The sequence below is a fragment of the Caretta caretta genome, chromosome 8 (assembly GCF_965140235.1).
Source record: "Caretta caretta isolate rCarCar2 chromosome 8, rCarCar1.hap1, whole genome shotgun sequence".
In the NCBI taxonomy this organism is placed as follows: domain Eukaryota; kingdom Metazoa; phylum Chordata; order Testudines; family Cheloniidae; genus Caretta; species Caretta caretta.
Window position 1 is genome coordinate 33,490,907 of NC_134213.1, and position 15,657 is coordinate 33,506,563.

Here is a 15,657-nt window from a genome sequence, read left to right on the forward strand (position 1 = left end):
AACATTCTCCTAGGTTTACACCAGCGCAACACATTGGAGACTATTGTAAACTCATCGGGGAGGAGAATTTACCCCTGAATAGCTAGCACCACATGCATATTGTAAGGGGACTGTTGGCCCCTTACTAAAACTCGGGGACGGAGCGGGGGTTGGTTGGCTAGTTCCCAGTACCAAAAGAAAGGGGAAGGTTTGCTGGGAAATCAGGACCCTGACAGTGCTCAGGAGCAATGGGTTGAGTAAATCTAAAAACAAGCAGCGGGAGGGCTAATACTGTTTCTTTTCTGAAAATCTCAACAGCTCAGCGATGCCTTTCCAGAGGCATTTGAGAACTTACACATCTGTAGCCCTGATCATGCATCAGCTGTTTTTGCTCATGTCTGAGACACAGATCTCAAGAGGAAAATCCAGATAAGGACAAAATGGAAGAATGAACCAGCTCAGACTCCCTAATGATAGGGGTAATGGTGTCCATTTTCACAGGTGGCTGTAAAACAGTGTGTTAAACCAGGCGATTAATAAAACTTGTTTAAATTTGTCAATATGAATGTGACCCCTCCATACTCGTGTTAGTAAAAGACGGTACAAGTAACAGTCCTGTCTATGCAGACAGCTCTGTTAGAAGACAGGTAACAGCTTGGCTTTCAGACCAGGATGATTATGCTTTCCACAAACCATTTCAAATATGTTTTAAAAGAAACAAGACCATTGTTTCAGATGTGGATGCGCAATGGCAGGCAGATTTGGTGGATATGCACCGGTTCTCCAAACACAACAGCTGTTTTAAGTACATCTTAACAGCGATAGACATTCTATCCAAATATGCCTGGGCCTGAGACCTAAAAGACAAGATGGGTGGTGAGGTACCCAAGGCCTTTAAAGTTACTTTCAGCGAAGGTCATGTGCCTCAAAAATTACAAACCCATCAGGGGAAAGGATTTTTAAACGAACTTTTAAGCAGATTGTTAAAGTGGCATGGAGTTCACCATTTTGTTACTAATAATGAAGTCAAAGCAGGGGTTGTGGAGCAATTTAACAGAACTTTAAAAACTAGGATGTGGAAATATTTTACAGCCCCTAACACCTTTTGCTACCTCGACGTGTTACCTGACTTTATAAAGAGAGTTACAACCAGAGCTTTCACTGAACTATACGTATCAGACCCCTAAGGTTAACCTTTCAAATTCTCTGAAGGTATGGAAAACTGTTTACAGAGACAGTTTTAAAATAAAACTGGTTGTTGCCTCTTTTAGAAAAGGTGACCATGTGAGACTATCTAAAACCAAAGGAGCTTTTGAAAAAGGTTATGAATAAATGTTTACCAATGAGATATTCATAGTGGATGAAGCCTTAACCTGGGTCCAGAGAACTGTATACTGATTAAAAGATTATTAAAGTGAGACTGGGTGAATCTTTTTACCCTGAAGAATTACAAAAAGTAAACCCCAAATGAGACAGGATTTACAGAACTGAAAAAGTTCTAGCCAAGAAAGGAAAAGGGAAAAAAGGCAGCTACTGGTGAAATGGCTGGGGGTGGCCAGATAAGTTTAATAGCTGGGTGGAAGCTTCTCAACTCTGACATTTAGACATGAACGAAAAGGATTCCTTCTGCAAAGAGAGAGGGATGAGCGACAGCAGGTTTTACATCATTTTACCCAGCAACGCCAGCTCAGGGTTTTTTCCCCAAAACGCCAGCTCGAACTTTATAATATGGCTAATTAAGCCCTTGGATCTCCCGGATGCCTGGGAGGTGCGGTTAGAAATACAATACCCGCAGAGCTGGAACACTATCAATGAAGACACCCCTTTTGAAATCACCTTTGGAGATATGGTGTGGAGTTTCATCCTACAACGAGATTATTACTTGTCCATACCTGAATTACTGGATTATATGAATACCATGGCTCGTCACCCAGGACCTCCTGAGGTGGTCATGAACTGACACTCTGGGTAGAAAAGTTAGACTTAAAACCACCGATTTTACTTATGTTTTCTACCAACGGGGAGCTAGCTAGCAAGCATTCTGGGTTTGGACCCCAAGTGCAGCGTCCACAAAATCCCCTTCTCAGCAGGCATCACAAGGAGTTTCAACTCCTTATATCTATACACAGATATTGTAGAACACCAGTTTGTGGGGGACTTTTCCGTTCCCCTGTTACACTGCGTCCCCATCTGAGGGAGGAACAATGAGTTGGTCACCATCACCTACAATAAACCTCATTACGTCCCTATCAGTAAACACCACATCGACACCATCACCACTGAAATAAAGACAGATCAGAACAGACAAGTCTCATTTCGCTTTGGCAAGGTAATCGTCAAACTGCACCTGTGTTCCCTAAAAAATTACAGCAACTATTACAAAGCCCAGGCTGGATACGCCCTTCCTGGATATCATGGGGCCTCCATGATGTATGGGGCTGGCATGGGTGGAATATTCCATAGCCTCTTTTGAAAAGCCGTACTGCTTTTGAGGAGGGGGCTAGAGATTAAGCCCCATGTAAAAACCACTGCTCAAAACATAGCGAGACATATCATGTCTCTCATGCTGTTCTGGAGAAGGTGGGGAATCCAGCTGCACAGGAGGTATCGAGGCTGATGTACATTAAAAGGAGGAAGAGAAATAGAAATGAGTCATACCCGTGATGCACAGGTCCCCTGAAAACCTTTAAAAGAAGGGCTTTCACACGCACGGCCAGCCATAAGCAAAAGTCCAAGAGGAAGCGGGGGCACAAAAAAAAAAAAAAGATATTTTAATCAACATGGCTTTTGTTCATTGCGGGTCTGAAGAGTGCACCAAATCTGAACTAGACTTGTTCCAAATAGCCCCTATTCAGACCAGCATCAAGAAAAGCATCTACATCAAGGTGCCGCCTCCATTGGCAGTTACAGAGGCTGCCCCCATTGACTTTTTTATAGCAGGGAATGGCACAGATTATATGGATTTAAACACGCTGCTGTGCCTTTGTTGCAAGACTGTAAAAGGAGATGGAACTGAACTCGCTGGGAACGCCGAGGTGGGTGCGGTGAATTATCCCATGGCATCTATTTTCAGTCAGTTGGATATCGCGCTGGGTGACCGTCTGGTAAACCAAAGCAACAACTGTTACCCTTACAGGGCCTTTACAGAATCGGTGCTCAGTTACAGTGAAGACACCCTCGCCACACAATTTTCCGCCAGCATGTTTTACAAATATTCTCCCAGACAATTCAAAGAAACAGCTGGATGGCGGGAATCTAGGGTTTGTGAGGTGGGCGAAGCTGACGGCCCTGAGCAGTACAATAGAACTGTTGGGTCATTTACACAGTGACCTGTTTTTTCAAGGAAAACTTCTGTTGAACGGAGTAGATGTGAAAATTAAACTGACAAGCAATAAAGACTCCTGTTTAATGGGCAGTGCAGTCAAAGGTTTTAAAGTGTGCATTGTATCAGCATCCCTTTTTGTGAAGAAAGTACGGGTGGCCCCGAGCATCTGTCTGGGGCATGTGGAGGCCCTGCTTACTGCTAACACTAAATATCCCGTGGACCATGTGGGAATGAAAATGTTTAGCATCCCTGTGGACAGCAGGGTCAGTAACTAGAAGCTGTTCTTGGGACCTGTTTTTGGGACAGTTACCCAGAATGCTTGTCCTACAGTTTGTGAATAATGATGCCTTTAGCGGAAGTTACACTAAAAACCCCTTTCATTTTAAACATTAAGATATTAATTTTGTGGCCTTGTATGTGGATGGTGAATAGATACCAGCCAAGCCCCTGCAAACAGATTTTGAGGCCAGATGCTGCATGAGAGAGTACATGAATCTGGAACCGACAGCTGGTAAACACATGAAAGATCATTCTCTGCTAATCAACCGTGAGACGTTTGCGCAGGGTTACACCTTGTTTGCCTTTGACCTGTCTCCTGACCAGGAACGTGCCGATCACTGTTCCCTGATTAAAACCGGGAACTTGGGAGCAGAAATATGTTTTGGGAAGGCTTTGACGGTCACCGTCAATATGATCTTGTATGGGGTTTTTGACAACGTCAGAGATAAATCAGAGAAACATTCCATTTGACTGTATGTGAATATGGACACCGTGCAGCTCTCGTGTCTTATCAGCAGACCTACACAAAAGGAAATTTCTTAGATGTGTTCCCTTGCGATTGGCTCCCTGGCAGCAAGCTGTCTCAGAGACCCCTAGGATTGGTGGTCAACATGCATCCACACAACCAACCGGGTGAACCCTGGCTCGCCTTGTATCTGGCAGAGGGTAACCATGCAGTTTTTTTACTCATAGGGCATCCCCCGAACAGTCCTTGTTTTTTTATTCAAAACCCCAAAGCCCATGCTCCAGGTCTGTGCATGTGAATGAAAACACACATTCACAATGGCTAAAGCCCATGCTCTGGGTTTGGGAAATGCAAATGTTTTCACTCCGTTTTCTCAGGGTTTGGTGTGGCGTTGACCTCTGAGGAACTGGAGTTGTGTTTGCAGAGTTGTTTCTTACTAGAGTCTTTTGTTTTGTCCTTGGCTTTGACGTATATGAGCTTTGGACTGCCCTGATGCTTCATCTGCAATGTGGTGGTGGTGGTGGTCTCAGAGCAGATTTCTGGTTCTTTGGTGGTTCTGGTAAAGGTGTCTCTGTAGCTCTGACCACAGCATTGTCAGGAGAGCTGCCTATGCCTGATTAAGAAAAACAGAGATGTTCCAATTTAGTATCAAATAAACATTTTACAAAAAACTTAACCATCTTTCTCAGCCACTGTGACATTCTGGATCTTGGGGGGAACATCCTGCACCCCCATAAGGCGGAAAATGTGTCCTCATGGCTTAAAACAAATCCAGGCAAAACTCTCCAGGAGCAGAGGGGCAGTTCACACCTCATCAGGTCATATATGGGACAAACCCAGCCCAGCCTCACAGGAGCAAAGAACACTGGCCTACGCAGCAACAAAGGATCTGTTGGACTCTCGAGTGAGTCACTCCCCTTCCCTTGGCCAGTTTGGGACTATGATGAGGTAATTCTCACCTGACCCTGAAGGGGGGTGCAAAGCCTAGAGGGAAGAAAGAACATGATTAAAGGGAGACATTTGCCACACTCTTCCTCTCTCCTCCTCCATCTATAGACACCACCACCAAGCAACTGAAGTGGGCATATCTGGACAGTGCAAGATGGAGGTTCCTAGGATTGTGTCTAGGACCGGAGATATTGGCTAGTGTCATTTGGTTGCACAATCCAAGCAGCGGCTGGCCAAAAGTGCTCACTCACGTTGCTGGGAGCAGCTTACGTGCTAGAGGTTGTGCGTGAACAGCCCGGGAGTGGGGATTCTCACAGCAGAGCAGGGTATGGCTGGCTCCCCGAGTCAAGGATTGGAGTGACCTAGCAGATCACCGGTCCAGGTAACACCAGGGGAACATCACACCCCCACCTATGTATTTGCTTAAAATACAAAAGCTCACAAAATAACCAAACGAATAAGCAAAATATATTTACTGGGCTTCATCCATCCATCAGCCATTGGTACTGGTGAATTTTCCTTTTCAGCTGTCTTTCCTTTTTCTTTAGGGCTTGTTTACCCTCTGGTCTAAGGATCTCTCATATCTGGATCGTACTGTGGAGCAGACGACATTATTATTAAAAAAACACATGAAACTGTCTTGTAAACTTAAAAAATAAAATACTCATTAGAGTGTTTTTCTATTTAAAAAGTCATAACTTTAAAACAAAATAATCCATTTCAGGCTGTACAACAAACACAGGTTTGGGTTTATTTCTACCACTAGTGTTTCTCTAAAACCTACACATTTTTAATACAAGCACGTTTCCACCATGCACCCAAAAACAAAGTGTGCAAAAAAATATTTTAAATCCCCCACCATAACTATGTCTTGCATAGGCCCCCTGAATCACCAACAATTTAAACACAAACTAATTTTAAAACAACCCATTTTAAAAACAGATCACATTTTGCAGAATAACCCCCCCCCATTAGTTTGAAACACACGAAACCAACAGTTTGCAAGCATATACTTTTAAAAAACACCCACACCTATATCTTGCACAGATCCTTAACTCACAATTTAAACATTAAAACTAATTAAACATTTTGAAACATACACATGCTTTTAAAATCCAGTTGCAGAAAGTTACCTTCTAGCACAAGGTACAGGGATGTTGGCACATGGTTATTCTGTTTTCCCCCAGGTGTATTTGAGCCTTTGGGTTAAAGAACAAGCAGAATTTGTAGTTAGTATTATTCCCCCATTGCACCAAATCCCCATGCAATCTGTGTTATACCTGGTGTTTTTTAATTTAACAGCATTAAGCACAACTATAGTTAAAAATGGGGTTTTGCCTGGCCCTGGTGAAAAGCAGCTTGAAGTTGCTATTTCCATGCTAAACAGATCACACTGCAATAAAGATAGGTACCATTATTTAGTAAGGACAGCATGGACAAAGAGTGACATTATATATATATATATTCATTCAGCGTTAAAAACAAGCAGCATACCTCATCTTGTAGTCCAGCAGTTATTCTGTTCAAGATAGTTTCTGTTTAAAGAGAACAGTCTCCAAAAAACTGAGGCTTTTATACCATCCTAACTCTTTGTTTCAGAGTCTGTAGTTAGCAGGTTGATTTGATCACTTACAACTCTTAATTAATAGATACTTAGGGAAATTAGGCACCCCTCCCCAAAGTTCCCTTTTGTGATCTGAGGGGTTGGGGGAATTAAGTTGTCTGCACAACTGGGCAGCTTTTTTTTTTTTTTTAGTTAAAATACATTTTTCTGTTTCAATTGAAAAAACAGAGCACTGTAGGACCTTCTTACATTATTAAACAGTAAAACACCACACACAACAATCCTTAATGTTACTGATATCAATGAATGTCTTGTTTTGTTTTGAAACATGTTTCTTTCATGCTTAAAGTTTGGATATGTTTTGAAATCAAATGGATGTATCCCAACCATAGTAAACACCCTATGATTATTACCCATAGCTTTTAAATGTTTTTACTGAAAATGCTTGTTCTATAAAAGTATGGTGGAGGTTTGTGAACCCTTGAAACATTTCAGTTTTGGGTTAGACCCTTGTTTATTTTTGTAAATATATTATTTTAATGACTTTGAGTTGCTAGAAAGAGTATCTCATAGCATTCAACCAACTCCTGAGGGTTTATTGAAACTGTCCAATAGAGTTCTACCAACTCCTGGGTTACATTTAAACTGTCCAATAGCGTTCTCTAAACTCCTGGGGTTATATTTAAACTGTCCAATAGTGTCTACGAATTCCTGAGGTTTTATTTCATTTAATATTAATCAGAGTTCACCATCCCCACCCATGTCCCTTACTGCGGGTGTACATGCATCAAACTTAATTACTGATCATTAATATGTTTAACGCTGATGACAACAAGGGTGGATAATCATATCTAGACCTAGAGACTCAATAGAGTCACCCTTGCTATTCAGTGGGGGTGTGGTTAAACCATCAGCTCAACAGTGAGTCAGCTCTGTTGTATTCAAACACATTTCAAACTTCCCTGTTTTATATGGAAGCCTTTTTTATCTTTTATTTTAAACACATTTGTGGGGGGGGGTCCCCACAAGATTCTACTACACACATTTCAGTTTTTTGCTGTAAATGGGTCTCTTTTACACAAAGACACAAGAGCTAGTTTCTCACAATCTATTTTTTTTATTTAAAAGACATACAGCCCCTTGAAAACAAACCAAGATGCTCCATCAAAACTTTTTTCTTACTTAAGGGCCACACAGACCTTCTAACAGAAACACAGATAGTCACAAAACCCTTTTCAATAGATATTTTTATTTACAGCTAACAAGTTTTATATCACATGTTTGTCCCCTCACCATTCTCTAACTTAATCCTTTGAGATTTCTTATAAATAGTCTTTTTCTTAAGCAGGGTTCTGTAACTTTTTGTGCGGACCAGACCGTCAATATAATGCTGTAAGCAGGCATCTTCTGGTTTGGTCATTTTCTTTAAAACACTGTCAGGGTCTCAACTGAATTGCACAGCATTTACCAAGGTCTCCCCTTGTGCTAAATTTTCTTGGGTTAGGCACAGACATTGCAAAGCACAACCTATGGCAATAACAGTGTTTAATAGGCTTTCCAAACACAGGTCAGCACACAGTCCCGGAGTTTGTAGCTTATATCCTCCGAAGTCCAGCTCACACAGTCATGGTGCCGTTGGGCTGGTGCATCTATGACACAGCCCTCACAATCTTCGAAAAGCTTTTCCCTAAGGCAGTGATTAAGAACACCATAAACAGCAACATGTACAATAGACCGCATGACTTTTTTACGCTCACGACATGGCACTGGCTCAGTTAGTTCCATGCCCAGCCTCCTCCTAAAATCCATATAGCTGTCATTCTTGGCGTCCTCGTCAACAATTTGTACTGGCGTTGAGCAAAAACAGGATGGGCCTGGTTTGTCTTTGTTGTTTGATGCAACGCTGTCCAGGGCCTCCAGGACCTCTAGAAAGTCATCATTGAGCTGTCGATAGATTTTCAGAAAAGAAACAACTGTAAGCCCTTACTGCTTGTTTTTAGATGTATGAAACCCCACGTTGGTTCCTAACCCCATTACACCCCACACTCGACTGTCACTTCGTAATCATTCATTTACCTGGGCAACTTTTTTTCCATTCACCTTGTCCACCAGTGACTTCCACGAGCCATGGTCACCTTCCTCCTCTAGGGGGGTGGAAGACGAGAGGCCATCATGCTTGTCTGTCTTCCTCATGAGAGGTTGGGTTTTGGGGTTGGGTTCTGGCATATCCATCTACAGCTAGGCCAAAGGGTTCCCCTTGGTGGCTCCCTCCTCCTCCTCAGAACTGTCACTGATGTAGCACTTTCTCTGCAGGCAGTCAAAGGCCCTCAGAGCTAAAACAAAGTCTGAAGTTCTCAGGGGGATGGTGAAGGAGTCCATGTTTCCTCTCATCTTTTCCACGATTTTTAAAACACACATTCTTGGAATGAAATGGCCTCTTCCATGCAGCGCTGGAACTTCTGCGGGTGGTGCTGCACTCTGATTGGTAGAGGGCAGTAGGGGGAGCTCTTAGAGGAGTCACACGACCCTGTTCTGGGTGGGTTACCCCACCCGAGAACTCCCCTCGATTGGTTAAATCTGCTCTCGGGGACGTCCTCTACAGCTGAAACCCACCCTGATTGGTAGAGGGTGGTGGGAGGAGTTCTTAGAGGTGTTACATTACACTCTTTGCTTCCGGGGATGTGTCTGTCTTGACCTTGGAAGTAATACCCCCAGGGGGCAGGTCTTATGTTTGATTGATGGTAGGCCCCTTCTACCACTCCTGGTGACTGTATACCAGTTCATAACCAAAGACGCCGTAGACATAATAAAATACAGGACAAATGGAAGTAAAATCCCCACACTGTGGTCATCCACAACAATCCTGAAGTGTCAGTTTATACTATCCACCCTGAACTAGGAGGTCCTGAGAGCGTTGTACAGAGGGACCAACTGAAACATTGGACTTTTAGTCTGACCAGGGCTCAGAGGAGACATAGAGCAGTATGTCCCGAGGAGACTGAAACCAATGGGGCAAACTCAAACCCTGATGAAAATGGCCAGATCCCTCAAATTGACCTGGTGTTACTTGGGGACAGGAGAATAGAAAATATGGGTAATGAACCATCAGTCTTAAGAAGGTCCCAGAGAACTACTAAGGTTGTACTGCCTGTTAAACTTAGAGATGATTATGTTATTGGTAGAGTTTTAATGAATATTATCATGTAAAGTATGAAGAAGTAGACATAGAATGTTACATATGTTAAATGTTCTTTTGTTAATTGTTAATGGTTTTTTTTAACATAACCTGATGTTGGTATATGTTGCTAATATGGACCCGGAGGTACTGGTGTAAATATTGTGGCAGTGGCAGAATTTTAGCAAGGTAGAATGTAAGGGGACTGTTGGCCCCTTACTAAAACTCAGTGGGGTTTTTGGTTGGCTAGCTCCCAGTACCAAAAGAAAAGGGGGAGGGTCGATGGGAAATCAGGACCCTGAGACTGACAGTTCCCAGGAGCAACGGGGAGAGGCCAATGCTCCAGGTCAGCCTGATTGACAGGGCAGGCAGGCTAATGGAGTCAGGAGGCCATAGGGGTCCCTCCTGTCCTCCATGTGAGCTGGAATTGCCTGGAACTGGGTGGGGCCCAGCTAAGGAGAGAGCAGGGGCCCCAGATGAGCTCAGGAGCAGGGCCACGCTGGCCAGAGGGGCCAGAGAAGCAGCCCAGGGAGCTGTGCTGGAAGCAGAGCAGCATCAGTGCTGAGGCAGAATGGAGCTGGAGCTGGGGCTGGGGCTGGGGCTGGGGCATGAACAGTCTGGAGCTGGGTGAAGTGAGCAGCTGGGGAGATGCAGATGGATGCAATGAGCAGCTGGGCAGTGGACCCAGCACAGGGAGACACCCCGAGCCAAGAGGCCTTGCAGGCCAGACTTGGAGGGGGATCATAACCCTGACAGGGGAGGGGGGGAAGATGCTGGGAAGAAGGGCCCTGCCACCTAGAGCCTGAAGGTGTGAGGCCACCACCAGCGCAAGTGTCGGACCCGCAGCATCCCTGCAGCACAGCCAGGACCTGAGAAGGAGGCCTGGGACATGTGAGGAACAGATTGAACTTCCCTTACATTCCAGAGACACTGTTTGTGATGTCTTCCTGCCACAGAGCAGGCTGATGTGTTTTCCTTTAACCTTTCCCATTTTTAAAAATTGATTGCTGTTTAATAAAGTGTATTTGCTTGAACTATACACAGTGATCAGTGGATATGGGAAGCGTCCAGTGTGGAGAGAGCACCCCGGAGTGGGGACACCCTATCCCCTGTCCTAAGTGACCATAACAAGGTTGGGGGTCGAGCCCCCCAGGAATCCTGGAGCCAGCCTTGTTGGGGTTACAAGGACTCTGACACACAGGAGAGTGGAAGGAGAGTCCACTGGCAGGCCTCTGGGTAAAGGGAGTGGGAGCGAGGATTCAGATCCTTTCTCTAGCCCATTTCACCATGGTAATTTATAAGGCTGAAAAGTTTCCCACAATAGCAGGACCATTCCCCCACTTGCAGTATCATCCTGTCTCCAACCCCAGCCACAGACTCAGCTGGTACACTGTGATACGGCATAACAGAATTGCTTCCATGCTGCCTTCTTCACCTCCACAATTTAAGTTTTAATTAAAGAAAGAGATGTGATCTGTAGCTGTTATGGTTGTTGAGATGGCCTCAAAAACCAGTAAGTCAGAGTGGCTGGTGCACTGATGTCTGTCTGCAGTTTCAGATTCTGAAACAGTACCCCTGAAATGTGAACTGCCCCATTCATCTTAGTGAGGTGCTAACTCAGATGGCCCCTTTTAACAAGATGGACAGTTACAGTACTAATGATTTCACTGCTCAAAGCATGAAGCAAAGGAGAGGGAAGACTATATTATGAAGATCTGTGCAATCTACTGCCAGCAACATCAACAGCTCATTTTGGCACCTTGAGTGAGTAGTACCACCACATATGGCCACCCGACCACTAAGGAGCTTAGAGCCCAGAGGTGGCATCTGAGGCCCCCCAAAGGGGAGCCAAGCCCAAGAAACACAGTCAGCACACAACCCTCAGCAAGGGGAAGCCAAGCAGAGCCCAGTGGTGTCTCTGGCTCCCAGAGAAGGTGAGCAAGGAGATAGATATTTTGAACCTCTGCACAATCTACCGTGAGCAAAATCATGTGGGAGCACTTTGTTTTTGGGAAGAGCTTAGGTGAGAACATTTTCCCCTCCAATCTGACCCCTGTCCCAACACAGGTCTCCCTTTCTCACATCCTCTGTAAGCTCTTCTCACACAGTTCCATTCACTGGTACCTCTTGCTGGGCTGGCCTTGCATCTCACATCCCAGTTGCAGAGCCTGGGAAGCATCTGCAGGACTTGGATACCAGGAATTTTTCCGTGTCTGGTGTGCAATCCTCACGGAGCACAGGATGCAGTTTAGATTCGCAATCTTGGAGTGTATGATGGTGGGGTTATAAGTGATGCTGCTGCCATTCTATCGGATGTCAATCTACAAAGCTCTTCTCTTTCAGCTAGGATTGCTCTCTTAGCAAGCCCTACAGACCAGGGTGGGGTAAATCAGCCCACTAACTGATGGTTATATCAGCAAAAGCCCTAGTGCAGATGCAGTTCTACAAGCAAAAAAACCTCAGTAATTTTACCAGTGTAGCTTATTTCATTTGAGGAACTGGTATAAGCTATATTGGCAAGATATCACTTTTGCCACTACAAATTGCATCTCCATTAGGAGGGTTGTCAGTATTATGCTGGCAAACCTTCTCTAGTGTAGATAAGCAGTGCCAACACTAGGCATAAGCATGCTAAGCAATTGCTTAGGGCCAAGCAACTCAAGGGAGCCCCTTACTCACTTATTTTCATAAGAAAATTCCTGTTTTAATATTGTATATGAAAGGGGACAAAAATATTCCTGGTAAGGGCCCCCAATGGGCTAGCACTGCCTCTGTAGACAAGGCATCTCTGAAGGACACTGCAGCATGAGTCAAATGTGCATACGTTTTAGGCTCTTCTTTTGAAAAATCTTAGCCTAACTCTAGGCACCCAAAAATATATATTAAGCAGCTAAGGGGGGATTTTCAGAAGGGCCTCAGGCACGTAGAAGCACAGCTTCCATTGAAGGTCAGTGGGGCTTGCCCTCCTAAATTCCTTGGCTTCTGAAAAGCTCACCTGTGTAACTTTGATCTGATTTCCAAGAGTACTGAGCACTTACAGAATTTAGGAGCCTGATTTTAAACACCCACTTTTGAAAGTCTTGGCCTCCTTGAAAAGTAGAATTATATGTTCTGGGGCAATGTGACAAATGTGTGACATTCATTAGAAAACAGAGAGAAGTGTTTAGCAGAGCACAGACTTAAGAATCCAGAGTCCTGAATTCTAATCTCTGCTCTGTCATGAACTTGCTGTGACCTTGAGCAAGTGACCTGAACTTTCCTTGCCTCAATTTATTCCTAAATTAGATGGTTATAGTGGTACTTCCCTCACAGAAATCTTGTGATGCTTAAAGTGCCTTGGAGATCCTCAGATGGAATGTGCTATAAAAGTGCAAAGGGCAATGATTCTTAGTGTTATACTGCGGCCTCCAGAATCAGTAACATACAGTCACTTAAAGTCCAATCATTGCAGTGCAAACTGGTCACTCATAGTCCTCAACTATAGAATGCGGAGCTATCACATGGAGGATTAAGGTGAACATAAAAACAGCCAAAAATGATTACTCTCAAATGTCCATATATAAAAGAAGAAAACAAATACAATCTCCCCTCCCCTTCTTCTCCTGTGTAGAATGAGCAGGAACACCACAGAGGAGGTCCTGAGAAAACAAGTTCTTTGCAAACGTCATTCATCCCACCACACCCCGTGCAAAATTGCAGGCCCATCAACAAACAGCATGTCAAACACTGGCTATTGAAATAAGTTTCCAGCTATCCAGTGAAGCAAGACAAGTAAGAGAGAAACAAATAATAAAAAGTTGCTCTGGTGACCGAGCCCCAGAATAGCATCAATTTGCTTTCAAAATATGAATCCAATTTGCAAAAGCAAGTGTCAATGCCGTTGTCAAAAGACATCATTCTGAAAGCTGTTAGTATAGTGAAGAATGACTCAAGAACTTGACAAAGAAGAATATAGTGTGTATTGGCAACATTCCTCATTACATATTTCAAAGGAAAAATTGAAACCACATTTCTGAAGGGCAGACTTTGATTACTAGAAGGGCATTGCTATAAACAATGTGCTGCAGATTCTTTTGCAGCTCCTTGTTTTCCTTAGATTCTGCCTTTCCATGCAAGCCATTGAATGCCCCGTTATGTATCCCAGCTAAGAGACAGCTGCCATCTGCACAGGTCTGTGAGAGACCATACCAGTGCCATGAAGAGGTTCAAGAGGATAATAAAATGCAGCAGGTGCAACCACACGAGAACGAAATAAAGCAAAATTATCTCCTTATGGGAGCAATAGAAATGATTGAGAGCACGGATTCTGTGATCTGCAGAAACTGGGGGAAACTTGAGTCAAATAAATACACAGAGTGGAAAAACCCTGGCCCAACAAATATATCTGTGTTGTGTGCCCATGTGTAATTTATGGCCTCAGTTGAAGTCTACCTTGGCTAAACTTTGAGGAGGAAGATAAGGAGACAAACCCTACACATTAAAATAAGGGCAGGCGTATAGGCATGGATGCAACTAATGGAGGGGGATGCCAAAGACAGTCCTCCCCTGGGGCGCCATTTAGTTTAGGGCCGACCCTGGGTGCAATGGTCCCCAGACTAAATTAGATTGTCCTAGAAGGCTACCTAAAGTATGGCAACCTGTCCCCAGCTGCCTATGGGCAACTGTGCCACCTGGATTCCCCACCCCCTCCCATCCCTTGCCATGGCATGCTTCTTATGCAGGGGCTTCAAAACTGTGTAAATTACCTCTGGGACAGCCTGCAGAAGTGAGAATTCTCCTCTGGCTTGATGTGAAGCACAAACGACTCTCTTATGCTGCAGCAGCAGCTTAATAGGATTGTAGAGGAGGGGAAAATCCTACCCACAATATATAGATATGGACTCCAACCAAAGGTCTAAACTGTGAGGGTGTTTAAAGTAAAGGTCTGAATTTTTCATGTAACCCCTCTTCTTACCCTGGTCTGACCCAACACACCCTAAAACACAGATCCCCATTATGCAGCTCGAGCCCCTTTCTAACAAAATGGTGTGATTCTTCCGCTCTACTGGTGTATTTTTTCACCATTCATTGAGCCATACTGTGCCATCCATGTTGAATTGCAGTGTAGAAATCTGCTAGAACAACCAAATTAATAGTCTGGACTGGTCTTTATGTTCAGCTAGAACTTTGCCAAACTTTCAGAAAACCCAGAACTCAGCAAGTCTAGGGTCTCGTGACCAACCTACAACTCTGGCACGGTTCCTTGAGTTTCATTAGTGCCAGCACACTTTTAAAGTGATCCTGGGCTGGTGTATTGTTTCAGACGGACGCCAGGAGAAAGTGGAGTCACAGCTCAGTTCTTCTTTGTTTCTGGGTTTATGCGAACCTAAATCCCAAAGCTAAAACTCGAGGGCTCTGATTCTATTCTCACTTACCCTGATGTAAATGGGGAGCAGCGCCACTGAAGACCATGGAGTGGCACTTGTGAAACAGGCCAATGGAGAGTCAGTCCTCAGGAGTGGGCAATCCACATTTGGAGAGAGAAAGTTGAGTCCTGTTAAGAAAATTGCTGTGTTCTGCACAGCTTTGCTTTCTCTCAGCCCCATACCGTGCAGCAGGTGATATGGTCGCCAGCAGAGAACCGCCCACTGCTCAGCGCAGAGAATGCAGAGTGCCTCCCGCACCTCGGACTATTAGGTTACATGCCTAAAAGTATGTGTTTCAAATTCCTCTGGCCTCCCAAATCCTTTTCTCACATCCCTTCTGAGACCCTGGTTTTGTTGAGTTGTAATCAATTTGGAGAGAGAATGTCAGAAATGCTGGGGGATGGAGAGGGAGAAGGGGTGGTTCCCCTGCTAATAATTACTGGATTTAGTTACCTACCAGCAGCAATTCAAGGGATCAGTGAGTAAAATACACCCTGGCATCTCTCCAGCACTGAA

At 44.3% G+C, this 15,657-nt stretch overlaps 1 long non-coding RNA gene across 1 annotated transcript; it reads right to left on the bottom strand.

The window, feature by feature from the left end:
* Positions 1-5,510: 5,510 nt before the first annotated feature.
* Positions 5,511-15,307, bottom strand: LOC125641153 (uncharacterized). Its single transcript, XR_007357999.1, has 3 exons — positions 15,151-15,307; positions 6,131-6,196; positions 5,511-5,591 (listed from the first exon to the last, which is right to left on the bottom strand). It is a non-coding gene; the product is annotated as an uncharacterized LOC125641153 (long non-coding RNA).
* Positions 15,308-15,657: the final 350 nt, after the last annotated feature.